General features: G+C 39.0%; 1 protein-coding gene across 4 annotated transcripts in view; it reads right to left on the bottom strand.

The window, feature by feature from the left end:
• LOC122809252 (myosin-10-like) overlaps positions 1-15,706 on the bottom strand; it is a 3,714,157-nt gene extending 3,698,451 nt beyond the window's left edge. For all 4 annotated transcript variants that reach the window (XM_044080584.1, XM_044080595.1, XM_044080606.1 and 1 more), the window contains exon 1: positions 15,554-15,706. The gene's annotated coding sequence lies outside the window, so the exon portion shown is untranslated. The remainder of the gene's footprint in view (positions 1-15,553) is intronic.
• Positions 15,707-16,062: the final 356 nt, after the last annotated feature.

The following is a 16,062-nucleotide window of genomic DNA, read 5'->3' as shown; positions in this document are numbered from 1 at the left end:
CTAGTAAGGGTAAGGGCTACCAACAGAATGTTTTTCTAAGTGGGGAATTTGAGAGAAACAGAGACTGTTGGCAAAAATGGAGGTATGGTAGGTTTCTCCAGCGTGATCTTGAGATCCCAAACAGGTGGGATTACTTTTCTATGCAATTTAAGAACAAGGACATCCTTAAGAAACAGCTTTTACTTATTGCCTGAATAGAACATGAGGATCTAGTGGCAGGCAAGCAGAGATGGCTGAAAGGTGTGTCTCAATGGAGAAGTATGCAATGCCAGACTTCAACAGTTCAAATAAGAGAGGATCATTGGTGTGTTTGATAGCACCAGGTCCTGGTTAGGTGAGTAACACATGGCAGAACATCTTCATTCGGCTACATTAAGAATTTCTGGTAATAGGTTCTTTTACTTCCTGGAGAACCTGAAACACGTTCTCAGAAAATTGGTGTCCAAATGCAATCAAAAAATCCTATCATCCATAATATTAGTCTGACAGATAATAGTTTGGGGTGAAGCAATGAGCCCTTCTGCTGTGCGAGCAAGTCTGCAGAGAGGGATAGGGTGCGGTGATGACCTTTGGCTAGGTGGTAGAGAAGGAAAACCAATGCAGCCCTGGCCAAAAAGGAATCTGCAGTAACATATTTGTTTTTTTCTTTCTGGATCTTAAGTAAAACATTGGGAAGAAGAGAAAGAGGAGGGAAGGCATTAAGAAACCTCCCTTCGCAAGGGAATGACACTGTATCCATTTTCCATGCTTGGGACAGTATGACCTGCTACAAAACAAAGGAAGCTGTTTGCTGTTGATGGAGGCAAACAAATCTATCTGTTGGACCCACCCCCCTCCATTTCTGGACCATGTTTATGAAAATCTCCCTGTTCAAAATCCATTTGTGGGGATCTTCTCTTGATCTGTTTAGAAAGCCTAGCTAGACACTGTCCTGTGAGGGGATGTATACTGCTGATAGACACAGATTTGCTTTTGTGTCTTGCACCTATTCCAGAAGAGCCAGTCTGCACAACTGGTAGGATCTGGTTACCCCCTTCTTTATGCACCACATGATGGTAGTATTGTCTGTGAACACCCTCAAGGCACCTGGTTTTCAGGAGTGGGAAAAGATCTTGTACTGCTTGAATGAGTACCCATATTTTCTTCAAACTGATGTGCTTGGATTTTAGATATGGCAGTGATTGCCCCTGGACCCTTAAGTTGCCTGACCATGCTACCCATGCCTCGGTTGAGGCATTTGTGTGCAATTCCTGGTGTGGTGTCTGGGATTTGAAAGGTAGATGTGGATTGAGATTGACTTCAGATATCCACTATAGGTAGAAAAGGAATTACAGTATCCATGGGATGTGAATGTTGGAGCGAGATAAATTTCAGGTATCACTATATCCTTCTCATGTGGAACCTTGCAAATGGGATCATGGGTATAGTTTTGGCCATGAACCCCAGTACTCTGAGAAATTCCCTTGCAGTGCAAGTCTGTAAAGAAGAAATAACTCAAGAGGCTCTGCACTTTGTCTGAAGAAAGGAAGGCTTAATTATACTTCAGTATATGAAATTACTATTGTTTGTCTGGGAAGTTTAATGATATTAGAATGTTGTACTAAAAGACTCATAAGACATGTTAGTTTATACAACTATATCAGGTACTAAAACAATAAAACTTTTAAAAAATGTAACAGTATTTCAATCGTAACATGAATAACAGCAATATTGGTAGACTTTCACTGTAACGTTAACAGAAGAAAAAGGAAAAGAAAGCAAGGGAGAGACGTTAAAACATGTTAAGGAATATTTTCACAATTTCAACTAAACTTAGAACAGGATCATAAATATCCTTATGTGAAGGGAAAAGTAAGGACCAAAACTGACGTTTTTGTATTCTCCACGAGATTAAAGGAAACTAATACTAATACTTTATTTTGTGGATTTTCTGATCATGTAGCAGTACAGTGTGTCTTGGGCTCAAACAGTTTATTATTGAAGAAGGCAAAGGCAGTACGAGACAAACTGGGAACTGCTCAAAATTACAACTGTTACCAGAAAAAGGGTAGGTATTACTTACAGAACGTATACAAATGACAGACTTTTATAGAGATTGGTAACAGTGGTGGGTTGATTACAAAATTAAACATGAAAGATTATGTACATTAATATAGAATACTTATGGCAAAAGAGTAACAAGACATTTCTAAGGAAGTTATAGAAGGTGGTAATGAGAAGGCAATGATACTACAAAAATGAATATTTATGTTGAATAAAACAGATTGGTTATTAAGGCAAAAAAATACAGTGTTACTCTTAACAGAGTACAAATAAAGGAATTAATCCTTTTTTAAGTAGACAAGTAAAGGACAATGATTATACAGAATGAGAATAATAAGCAAGAAGCAACAATTAAAAGATCTTTTTTTGAAGCTATTGGATGCATGGGAGCAGATTATACAGGATGTAGAATGGTGGGGGTTAAAGACATTTCTACATAAACAATGGATATACTACACAGAGAACAACAGATATATTACTAGTGAAGAAGTTCAGAAAAAGCATATAGAAGGAAAGGATTGAGTTTGTACCAGGGGAAGATGGTATGCATTACACATTTTACTGAAAAATTAGCAGTGAAGAATTGGAATGTTTTCATAAAGTGATATGCGAGTGGGTGAATCAAGGTATAAAATCAAGAAAAAAATGTGAAGTGTTACCATTAGACTTAACAGTTTAGCATCCTTCTTCCAAATAAGTAGCTGGAAACCAATTCCATTATGTAATGTTGAGTGTAAAATAGTAGTGATTATTTTTCAAATCAGGTTTAAAAATGTCACAGAAGAGGTAACCGGTGATAGAGTATATGGTAAAAGGAAAGAATTGAAGAGATATGTTGGTTATAGTTAAGGAAAACAACACATTTCAAAGCAAAATATTTAGAAAAGAAATTTTTGCGAATCAATATTTACATAAAGAAAGTTTGCACCCACTACACATGAAGAAAGGGGTGGTAAAAGGACAGATCATCCGTTTAAGTAGGTTGACAACTGATGAGGCTACCTTTTTAGATGAAATTACATTCCTCAGGTCCCTATTATTACACAGGGGATATGGGGTAGATTGGTTAAAGAACATAGAGCGGGAAGTTATAATTTTATGACGAGCGATAGCCAAACCCATTCTCATGGCAAAAGATGTCTGTATAAGTTCAGGTTCAGTGATGGTGGAGAAAAATACCAATTATAACATCTCATTTCCATTACCTATAGTAAATGAAATGGGGCAAATAAAGGAAATTATCCAAAATAATTGGAAAGTTTTACTTGGAAACAAATAACTGGTTACAAGAATAGGATTAACACCTAGGTTTACTTACAAAAGGATGGTTAATATAAAATATATGTTAGAAACAGATAATAAAGAGCATTTTGGCAATACTAGAAGTGTCAGTATCAAAAAAGGAACTTTTGCATGTCAAAATTGTAAACAATGTAGGTACATAAGCAATAGTTCTTCTGTCTTTATACAGTGTTTAAATTACACAACATGGCCTAGAGGATATTATAACTGTAATTCTGAATATGTAGTGTACATTGCATGTTGCGCATCATGTGAACATTTCTATATAGGATAAACAAAGCGAAGTTTGAAGCGCAGAATATACGAACATAATTTAGCTATTAAGAAGAAAGATATGTTAAACTCATTAGCTAAACATGCAGTTGGTTGTTCAAATTTTAAAAAATTTGAATTCTCAGTAGTAGAGAAGGTAAATGAAGTGCCTTTGGGAGGGGATTTGAATAATATCTTGGAATGCAAAGAAACACTATGGCAACTTTGATTAGCTGCAGATAGGTTACCGGGTTTAAATGAATCCATCAATTTGAAATGTTTTTTGTCTAATAGATAGAAATGTGCAATATATTTTAGATTTAATAGTTATTAGTATGAGTTATATATTTATTGAAACAATGATATATGTATTATATGTCATGAATTATGATTATATCAAGAAACACAAAGTTAATGAAAAAATTTTACATAATATATTTTCAATATATTTTTAATATATAGTATATTTTATAGATTGAAGGTTAAGTGATTTTTAAAAATACGGAAAATGTTATAGTGATGTAATTTCCTTTTTTAAGTATTTAAAGGAACTAGGGTGGGTGTGTCTGTTCTTTCTGAAGAAGTTCACAATTAAATTAAGTGGATGAAAGCGCTAAAAACCTGAGTTGGAGTATAATTTTGTTGCCTGGATTACTTCTGAGTTTACTTTGGAGTTTTTTTGTTTTTTACGTTGTTTAGTTTCTGAGTTTTAAATAAAATAATAATGTGTTATAATCAGTTATGGAATATGTTAAAACAGGATGACGGGATGAAAATAATTTTGTTTTTAGTTATTTATGAAAATGCAACTACAAAGATATTTGTAAATGACTGAGATATTATAGCCATATAGCCATACTGGAGGCTAAGCTCTCTCAACTCAGTACTGGCGAAACCAGTCAGGAGGAGAAGGAAACCACACTCACTACAATTCCAGTCTCACATAGGCCTACCACGACAGCAAACCAAACACACAAAAACATACTCGGAGGCTCTAAATAAAAATCTGCCTAAGCAGCAGAGACCTCCAAAGCAGACACCCAAGCAACCGCTACCCAAAAACAAAACACGTGCAACGCATAGCTCACAAAGCCAGTGTGCCGAACAGTCACAGCCCTTAAACAACACACCTGATACACTTGTAACAGGTGACTCTGTCATCAGGCACACTGACGTCCCGCTCACCAGGCTGAACAAGGAGAAGGTCACGGTGAGCTGCCTGTCGGGCGCTAGGATCTGCCACATAACACAAGCACTCAGGTCACTCCAAGGCAAGTACAAATATGACTCAGTCATTGTCCATGCTGGTGTGAATGACCTGAGACGTACCTCCCTGGACTACATGAAAAGAGACATAGAGGAGCTCTCTGAGCATGTAGCCCAGGCCGGTATGACCCTGACCTGGAGCAGCATCTTACCCTCACCAAGAATGATGCCACAATATGAAGACAAGATGATCAATTTCAACAATTGGCTTAAGTATTGGTGCCATTCAAAGGGGATCCAATGCCTGTCAGCCTGGGATGACATGCTCGACAAGCCACGATGCTTCGCTAGGGACGGCTTGCACCTGTCACCCCTGTGCTTTCGGATATTGGCAAAGGCTCTTGTTACCCCCATAGTGCCTTTTTTTGGCAAGGCTCAAAAGACAAACCCATCTCCAAAGGTATCACAAGGGATAAGAAACTAAGAGTAATGCTACTCAACGCCAGAAGTCTAAACCTCAAGATGCACGCACTCGAAACTCTCCTTAGCATGGAGAACATCGATATCTGTGCAGTAACAGAAACCTGGTTCAAGGCTCCCGAGAGCACCCCAGCACTACCAGGTTATACCTCATACCATGCTTTTCGGCCCCAAAACTTGGACCGAACCACAAAAGGAGGGGGAGTATCAATATTCATCAAAGATACCCACACTTCCAGGTTGGTGGCACAGCACGAAGCATCAGAGACTATCCATGTGCAACTAACAGTGGGTAAAACTGCATTCCAGTTTATAGCCTGCTACAGACCACCCTCCCAAACCCAGGAACCCCACTAGGCCTTCCTGAGAACACTGGAAAATATGAAGGTCTCTCCAAACACCATTATATTGGGCGACTTCAACTATCCAAACATAGAGTGGGAGCATTACTCTAGCTCCAACACCCTAGCCCAAAGGTTCCTAGAATTTATAAACTCAAATGCTATGGAACAACTTGTTACCACTCCCACAAGAGGGGAAAACATACTGGACCTGATCATCACCAACATGGGGACTCTATGCTCCAGACCAGAAGTGTATCCCTCACTGGTAAGATCAGACCATAAACTAATCTCACTGGATATTCACATCCCGACTCCACCCTCTGCCCTGAAAACCACAGTGAAAAACTTCTCTAAAGCAAATTTCTCACGACTCAAAACCGAGGTGGAATCCTTCAAAGCCCTCGGGCCTGTGGAAAATACAGCCCAGACCGCAGAATCCTTTATAAACGCATTCTATGAACACCTTCAGGAATGCATTGATCATGCAATCCCAAATAAAACCAAGACCCAATCCTCCAAAGGCAGACGTCCTGTCTGGTGGACCCCAGCCATAAACAAACTATACAATAGAAGGAGGAAGCTACTACATGATAGAGCAAAATCCCAAAAAGGGAAGGCGTCTCTGATCAGTATTAGCAAAAAACTACGGGCACTCATAAAATCGTCTAAGGCCAGCTTCGAGAGAAAAATTGCACAGGACACTAAGGATAATCACAAGGCTTTCTTTAGTTATGTTAGGAACCTGGGTGGGAATTCCCAGATATGCTCAGAATTAGTCCAAAATGACAAAAAATACACAGAACCCACAGACATTGCCAACATCCTAACTGACAGGTTCAGCGCAACCCCCCCCCCCACCAAAAGGGCAAATATCTATCCCAGCAGAGTGCTGCCCCCTGACATCTCAGATGCTCAGGTAAGAGCCGCCCTCTCCAAAGCAAACAACACAGCATCAATGGGACCAGACGGTGTCCCGGGCTGCGTCCTACATGAACTCCAAGAAGAGCTAAACCCAAACATAAAACTACTGTTCAATCTCAGCCTTACTACAGGATATGTACCCAAAGAGTGGCGTACAGCAACAGTGGTCCCTCATAAATAAAGATATTGGGGACCTACAGACACTGGATCCTACCCAGTTCGGCTTTAAGGGCAGATCCTGCCTCTTAAACCTGGCTGATTTCTTTGAAACAGTCACCAAGGCCATTGACGAGGGGAAGGTGGTCCATGCAGCCTACCTGGACCTCGCAAAAGCCTTCGATACAATACCCCACTCAGGCATTATAGATAAGCTCACCAGCTTAAATATAAACCCCTATGTCACTAGATGGGTTGCAAACTGGCTCAAGGACAGAACCCACATGGTTAGAATTGCTGGAGCCTTGTCAGACTCCAAACCAGTTACAAGTGGCGTCCCACAAGGCTCAGTCCTGGGACCTCTCTTGTTCGGTATACATTTCTCGGAGGTACAGGCCAACACGGAAGGACTGTGGCTGACCAAGTTCACAGATGACTGCAAACTGGGCACCATAATAGACTCTCCAGCCGACACAAGCATCCTCCAAAAGGGCCTCATAGAAACAGACAACTGGTGCCCATGGCCTCAAGCTAAATGCCAAAAAGTGTATAGTCACCCCCGTTGGCAAAAACAAAGTGCCCACAAATTACCACATAGGTGGTAATCCATTAAGTACAGAAGAAGTAATGAGGGACCTGGGGACCCAAGTTGATAGCAATCTCTCATTTGACAACCACGTGGCCAAAGTGGTTAGAAAAACATTTTATATAGCCCACCTAATCATGAAGGGATTCACATCTAGATCAGGGGAGGTCATCATGCCTCTTTACTCATCCCTCATCAGGCCCATAATGGAGTACAATGCCCCTTTTGGGATGTACCTTACCAGACACCTGCAGCAACTGGAAAGACCCCAAAAGTACCTCACCAACCAGATCAAACGGCTCAAACAGATGCCATATGCTGCCCGGTTAAAGAAACTCCAGCTCTACTCAGTGGCATACCGCCTGCTCAGAGGCGATCTGTGCCTGACGTATAAAGCCATGTCCAACCTGGAATTAATGGACATGCTGCACCTCAGAAAATCCAAATCCCATCGAGCTACACGCTCGAGAGACTTGAACCTCAGCACTGAAATAAATAGGACATGCTGGAGGGACAGATTCATAACCCAGAGGCTCCCTTCACTCTGGAATAAAATTCCAGTCCATGTTAGGCAGAGTCCCTCATTGACTCTCTTCAAGAGGAATCTTGATGAGTGGATGGGAGATCGTAGGTTTACCCCGGGTATCACTTCTGTGTCACTGTTAGACAGAGGCACAGTATACTAACCTCGAAAAAGGGCATAGCAAAATTAATTTAAAATGGGTGGCGAAAGCCAAACACACTCTGGCTAGGCTTATAAATGCCCTAGGGCAGATAGCCTAGTATGAACCTATGAACCTATTAAAGTCAAATGGGGTGCCTCATGGATGCCCAGTGATGTTGATACTTTTTAGTTTGGTAAAAAATGCTGCTAAAGAAAAACAACAAAACAGTCATGAAGCAAATATGCTTGAAAAAAAAAAAACTCTGGTATGTTGTTAGGTCCCATTGAGAATAATGTTTTTGATCTTAGATAACACCTCAAGAACTTGTTTCTTAGTGATGATAGACAGATAATGAATTCTAGGATGACTGGTGCTTGAAAAGAATTAAGGGTGTACTGAACATATTTGATGGTATATTTACAAAGTCACTGGAGTTGGAATGAGGAATCCCCAAATAAGGAAACGTTCAGAGCAATGCTGAGTGCCATTTCTTAGCTTTTCAACATAGCTAAAGAAGGACTTGCAGTTATCCTTCACTTCACAAGATATCTCAGTTCATGGGTTGCTTTACTGAACCTTATAGCACTTTTCAATTTCTTGTTCATATTTCTTCTACTATCTTCATTTTGGGGCTACCACCTTTAATGTACAATTTAAGACGTTTTTATTTTATCTTTATAATATTGATTTATGTCAAGTGATCACGGGCGGGGGGGGGGGTGTTTTTAAATTTCCCTATTGTATTTGGCACCAATTGGGAATACTAAATCGCTGCACTTACCTATGTCAGCATAAACTTCCTTAATGAAGTTGACTGTTGTATTGGGGTTAACAGTGGTGATATCATGGACAAATTTAGAGATTTGAGAATATAACTGTATGTGCTCCACCCCCTCTGAAGTCCTTAAATATGAAAACGTTGGTTACAGGGGATATGGTGGTTCTAACAGTAAATGTTACAGCTTTATGATCCAACTTAACTGGTTAAAGAAGACTAGGAAAATTGTACACATACAAGCAATATTTAAGGAGATCAAATCAAGAACATTTTGGCTTTTGACGAGTTGCCTAACTACCTGATCCCGGGACTTCCTTTTTATCAAATCCAAAACAGTGAGCCTTCAAAGAGTAAAGTCCTGGTCACTAGAGTTTGATTCCAATGGTTTTCATATGCTCATATGGGCAACTCTTGGGCAAAATTACTTTAAAATTTAAATCTCCAGGTGCACTTACACTGGTGTTGGAGACTTACATGGCTAGCAAGAAGAAAAATGTTTCTTAGTAATATACGCTCAATTCATGGAAACAAGCACATGCCACACTGGGTATAAGAAGTACATAACTTCTTCAAAGGTTCAGAGGTGTTTACTAGGCTAACGGACACAAGGGCTTTTTTTAGCCTGGCCATGCATCGTAAGTCTATGACAAGTTCTGATACCCTTGATAAATGTAAGCATGGGCCTGGGAGATGAACCATTTACAGGTTACCTGTGTCCATTAGAGTCATAGGTGCCAAACCAGGGATGAAATTCTGGTTTCCCATCAAATTGTCCAATTTGCACTTGAATTGGGTTAGGGAGGAACTCTGCTTCACATGGATGGGGAGCCTGTTCCACAGATGGGGTAGTCTCTGGGATACATACCTATCTCTCCAGCAGATCCTATTTATATATCACAGGCAAGGTTAAGTATTTAGAATGGGTAAATCTGGTGCTGTTTGTTTTGTGGATAAGCAGGAGGTCCATCAGACTGGGGTCTGACAATGCCCTGTATGTCAGGCATAGATCTCCCCTCAAAAGCCTGTAGGAGACAGAATACAGGATAGGGCCTTGAGGCGGTCTGCATAGGACATTTCACTTATGCCCTGTATTCTTTTAGTGAGAAACCTCTGTGGACATTCCAACTGTTGGATATGCCTGCTTAGGTACATACCAAAGGGGGCAATGTACACAATGATAGGTCTGATGAATGCCAAATACAGTGGGACAATGACTTTCTTGGACTTGGATGCCATACCTTTGTTTATAAGTTGTGCAACATAGAATGATTTCCTCACCACTGCAGACACGTGATGGTCAAAGGCTAGACTCTACGTGTGTCCCTAAGTCCCTGACTACTGGGTCAACTCTAAGGGGTGTGTTGTCCATACGATAGTTATCAGGGATGGAGGACTTTACAAAGGATACTATTATGCATTTCTTGGCATTTAGTTTTAGTCCATGGCTTTCACACTAGTTGTTTGTCTGTGTCAGCCCCTCCTGGAGAACATTTGTGTTAGTGTAACATTCAATGACAGCTCCTAATTTGCAAACATCAGCAAATTTAGTCAGCCAGAGACCACTAACATTGGCCTTGACTTCTGAGAAGTAAATATCAAAAAGGAGCAGTTCAAGGACTGATCCCTGAGGGACTCCACTTGAGACTGGCCTCTTTAAAGAGGTGGACTCCCCAATTCTAACTTCCTGGGTCCTGTCTGTTGGCATTCCACCGGGTGAAAGATTAGGAGACTGTGGGTGAGACATGTGCTTGTCAGGGGAAAAAAAAAGAGAACTGGCTGATAGGAAAGATGAGGACAGTCATCAGGGGTCAGTGCATTTATTGAGAAGTCACTAACCAATGTAGAGCCACATGGAACTGTACTGCACCTCGGAGCTTTTCTCCTGGGACTCTGCTAAAAATGGGCTTCTACCCAGTCGAACTTACATGATAATCAAATGTCAGTAAATAAATAAAGATCTCTTTGCATACCCTGTGTTACAGGTGCATGTGCTCCAGTCTACGGTGGGGTAATTTAATTTACCTAAGATTATAAAGTTTTTGCATGGCCTTCACTTACTTGGCTCTTTACTCTTTTTCCCTTTATTTGGTTGTACAGTACAACAAAACTAAATGGTTTATGTTCAAGCATAAAAATGAAATTCCAATTCACTTTTCAGATGTATATCTTTGCTATTCCAATGTATCTAGTAACCAGGTAGGATGGTAGTTAGCAAAACAATTAAGATTATGAGCTGCGGCTTTCTTCTGTTACACCAGGCTGCTGGATCAGCTCTGCCTTCTTCTCTTTCCTTGCCCAGTCACATATTGTATATAACCTTCCTCGCTCCTCCTCACTCACGCATTTATTATTTCATATTGCTCTGAACCCATTTTGTCCCATTAGTACAAATCTTTTCTAAGTGTTTCAGTAACCTTTTCCCCACTGGGATCAATATTGCTGAGCACAATGTAAAGGTGATTTCTAGTCTCCACAACTGCCCTGCTTAAAGTACAGCCCAACAGCCTTCTTTTGGTCTTTTTACAACCAGATCATAATTTCACTGTTGTACGTCACTCTTATCACTGAACTAGCTGCCATATCACCTTCTGAATGTACTACCTCTCCTCATAAATAAAGCAAAATCAGTCCAAATATTTTTTTATTTCATTTTGTTTATATTTTTTTCAACTTTTTATTTGATTAACATACAAAAATCAACAATCAGAGCAATTAAAACATGAAGAAAGCAACAGAATAATCAACTATTCATAACTACATACAATCATCCATGACAAAATTCAGTGTGAATTATATAAGAATTATTTTATTTCTTATACTCTTATTTTTTTTTAAATTAATCTCATTAGCATTGTAGTTTAGTGAAATACAGACTACCTCCAACTTCTACTTGGCACATACCTCTCAACTTCTGGGCAAATCCAAAAATAACAGTGGGGGACAAGAGTACAAAATCAAGGCTATATTTTAAATATTGTCCTCAAAAACTTAGAAAGTTAACAGAATAACAAGTTTTGCATTAGTATGTACTTTCTGAAGAATATGAAGTCTGAAACTCAAATGTTTGACATTATTTAGTGACTTCAGTCCTCAAATTATTTGCCAGAAAACCATAAATTTGATAAGGAGCAGACCAAAAATATGAAATAAAATTCTGGCCATTCTACAAAATTCTGAACAGTTGATAATTATTACTTGTCAAGCACCACAAATTTAAAAAATAAATAAATAAATAAATCTGGAGATTCCAGGTAGCCAGTACATCTTGGAAAACACAAACTATCTCATGATTAAATATACATCGCTGAAACAACGTAGTGCAACTTGGCACCTTATCACTCGTTACTGAAAACCATGCTTTAGGCACCAACTTAAAACAACAAGGTACTGTCAGTATTTCAGTGATGCAAATTTCTTGTTTACTGTTTATGCCCTAGTAATGTTGTCTTTACAGACAATACGTTATTTCACTTAAAGTTATTCATATGTCAACCCTGTATCTCTGCAGCAATGTAACAGATACACATCACACAATCATTTCAAACAGTTGACTAGTTATATGTTAGTGAAGTTTTTCTATAGTCCCAAATACATTTAAAACCAGTAACATAAAATTATAATTACTGTGTATATACAGTATATAGTATGGTCTCAAACTACTCTGATATCATACCCAATTACTCATAATGTGCAAAGATTTTCCTTCTGTGTATTTACTTAATGTTTCCATAGTGTTTTTTTCTACAGTACTCTACTGAAAGTGGGGCCTGCTCTATTGCATCCTCAGTGAGTAAATACGTAAATAAATTAGTGCTACTCAGTGGTACCAAACTGTTATTTTAATGCTACATATTTTTAAAGGCAAGTCTGCATCAACAAATGTCACCCTGAAAACTGCCTTACATGTTTTCAGACCCAAATATACTCAGTAGCATATCACTCAGGTAGGATCACTGACAGACAAAAGAGACTAGTCATTTCCTGGACAGAAGCTTCTCCTTGTTGTTTGTGTACATATTCTGGACGGTTTAGACAACAGTGCTTTCCTCACAGCAGTCCTCTACCTGGACTACAAGAGAGATTAAAAGCTCTGCAGTTACGAAATGAGTCCTGTGAAGACAAGCATGTTCCTTACACGTCAGTGTTGTAAAGAAAATAATCACTATTACAATTAAGAATTATTTATATACTGTAGTCGTATGACAACAAAACAGCAGGAATGCTCTTTTTTTCTGGTAATGAAACTCTCTCAAATAAGGAGAAATCCAGGTGTAATCAAAAAATATGCCAGCAAGAAAGCTTCAAAGCTTGTCTCAAAACAAAACCCTTACAACCAGCCACCGCACCGTCAACACAAACAACTCTCCACCCCCCGTAAAACAATGAACCTTACAATTAAAAAAAAAAAAAAAAAAAGTATACACTGTCAGGTGCACAGCAGCTCTTCCCTCAGTTTCAGTATTTTGTCCATACATGCAAATTCTGAGGAATCCGCCTCAGGAGCTGGCTGCGCTCTGCACTACCTGCAATTTTTTTCAGTCTCCCACCTGTTCTAATGAACGTATTTTAGCACAGGTACATAAACTGCCCTAAGCATACAGCAAGTAAAGTGTGCTTGTTTAACATTTTAAAGTATCACTAATAACAGGTGTAACTTAAAAGGATCCTCAGACAAGCCTACCTAGCTGGTTAAAATAAACACAATGCTGTGAGCTCTCTCACACATGCACGCACACACACACACACACACACACACACACACACACACACACACACACACACACACACATACACACACGAGCTCATGGCATTAATATAATTATGTACTGTTGCATTCTACGCAAAAAAATTCCTGATGCTTTTTAAAATTGAAACTAAAAGATTACAGCTACAGAAAGAGAAAGAGTGTCACACTTTTCTTCAAACATAAAGCAAGTTCATGTGACATTTTCATGCACAATATAAACATTCTTCAAGACTGGGATACAAAGAAGCAAAACTACAAGTAAATAATGATACAAAATACACATCATTAAATATCCTATCACCTAGCTGTTAGTGCATATGTGGAAAGGCAAGTGAAGAAATCAAATAGCTTCTTCCTAAAATAAATGCTAGTGCACTGACAAAAGACTACACAAAGTTTAATTTCTTTACAGATCTCTTCCTTCTCTCACTAGCAGTGGCACTAGGAAACTGATGGGCCATCCTTTATAAAGCTCAGTAATTCCAGTGGGAATGTCAGGTTGGACTGCAGAACCAACTAGTAAAATAAAACATACTTTTTTACAGTAGATTCCAACTTAGACTTGGCTGGTTGTGGGGTCCTAAAACTGTTTTTTTTAAGCATTTTTACTAAATGATCACTTAAGATGTGCACACATAGATATCAAAACATATTAACTTTGTCATATTCACGTATTACACATTACATACGTTTCTTTCTTTCTAACAAATTACTCACTCCAACAATACACAAACTGCTCAACCCCTACCTTCCTTAAAACTCACTCCTCCTCTTGAACATTACTCTGCCTGTATGATTTCTATATAATTTTCTTCTTCCCTTTTCTAAAGATCTCATATTTGATTAACTTATCAACTCTGCAGTGTTCAGTACTTCAGTTACGGGAAGAATCCTGAAACCATGTTACTTATGAAATAACTTCCAAGTATTGTGTAGCGTGTGTCCCTGTACTGATGTAAAGTATACACGTACATGTGCACATATATGTACACATGTGTGTTAAATTCTTATACACATCCAATGCATATATATGCGTGTCTGTGTATACGCTTGGAAAGTGTACTTGACCTGAAAAATCAAAGCAACATAAAGAAGAAATAGCACTCAGAATACTACTACAGTCGTTCAGTTCTTCAGAGAAACAAAAAGACCCAGCACACAAGCAGTCTGTCATCGCTTTTCAGACATAAATAATTACGTAACGCAATATTTTGTAAAAAAAAAAAAAAAAAAAGTTGAAAGTAAATAATGTTACTACCACTGAAATATTAAATACTTTACTTCAGAAGTTAGCACGTAGTAAACTACATATTAATAAAAGTTGCAAATCTATTATTAACCAATAAATAAATTAAGCTGTACATAGTCTTGCTATAAAACTGGTAAAAATCTGATCCGTTGGGTCCAGAAAAAGTGGCTATTATTTTCAAAAAAACTTTGCAAAATAATAATTTTACCCTCCCTAAAATATTACAAGTGTTCATGAATCTAATAAAAGACAAACAGTCAAGAAAGAGCTCAGTTTACATGTATTCAGTCTAAATCCACACTCAGCTTTACACCAAATGTACACATGCTGAGCTAATAAAAGGTACTAATGTACAGGCAGCAAAATAAGGTATCACTTCTAAGGTAACCTAAAAAAAGTATGAATATGGAACCGTAAAAAAGTGCAAACTGCGTGTATTAACAAATAAATATATACAAAGCGACTGTGTGTCTATACCAAAACAAAAATGTATTTTAAACATCAGTGCCGGTTGCGGCCCGGACTGTCCTTCGCCCTCAGCCACCTAAGGCCGCAAGTATAGAGAACCAAAGGTGTGCATCATCTACATGTTGACATCAAAAAAAGCCCCATGTCCTCTGAAATATTTCATATATACCTAAGAGGTTTACTTCCATCATTTCAACAAGCTTTCACAAAAATACCCCTCCCCCTATTTACTGTATTGCAGTCAAGGTCTGACAATCTCCCCTGACTACTTGTACACATGCTGCTACAGTGACAAGTGAGAGTAAGTACCACATATACATGAAAATAATTTCTTTACTCCCTCTATTTCTCCCTACCTGCCCCTGTAGGGAATCACCGTCTCGCTTTCTTCCCGCTTGCTGACCAGCTTTTCTTTACCGCACTGCTGGTGCCACTCCGTCTGTCACTTAGAGACTCGCTGCCCTCAGCACGAGTACAACCTCTCTTTTTCTCTCGCAGTAACACTGCGGTGAGACAAGAAAATTCAGCGTCGGCTTCTTTAAGGAAGGAGGCGGGGAACAATAAAAGCCGCACCCATTGGTACCCTGCCCCGCCTCCTTCCGTTCCGTAGTGTTGGAAGGTGATAATATAACATGTAAGATTTAACTGTTATGTCACTAAGTGACTTACACTAGTTTACCACCTAATGTGGTATTTATAAGCGCTGGTGACTGCAGTTAGAAATGCAGTGCGCTGCCTTCATGCGCTTTCTGTTTTTTTTCTTGTCTCTATGGCATATGTGTGGGCGGGTGATTTGACGAGCACCAAGAGTACAGGTGAAATGGGAGGGGCTGGTACCCTAGCAATACTGCTAAGAAGGAATATT

The sequence above is a fragment of the Protopterus annectens genome, chromosome 1.part1, assembly GCF_019279795.1.
Source record: "Protopterus annectens isolate FY-2018-M chromosome 1.part1, PAN1.0, whole genome shotgun sequence".
Lineage (NCBI taxonomy): Eukaryota > Metazoa > Chordata > Ceratodontiformes > Protopteridae > Protopterus > Protopterus annectens.
This window is presented reverse-complemented; position numbering and strand designations above follow the sequence as displayed.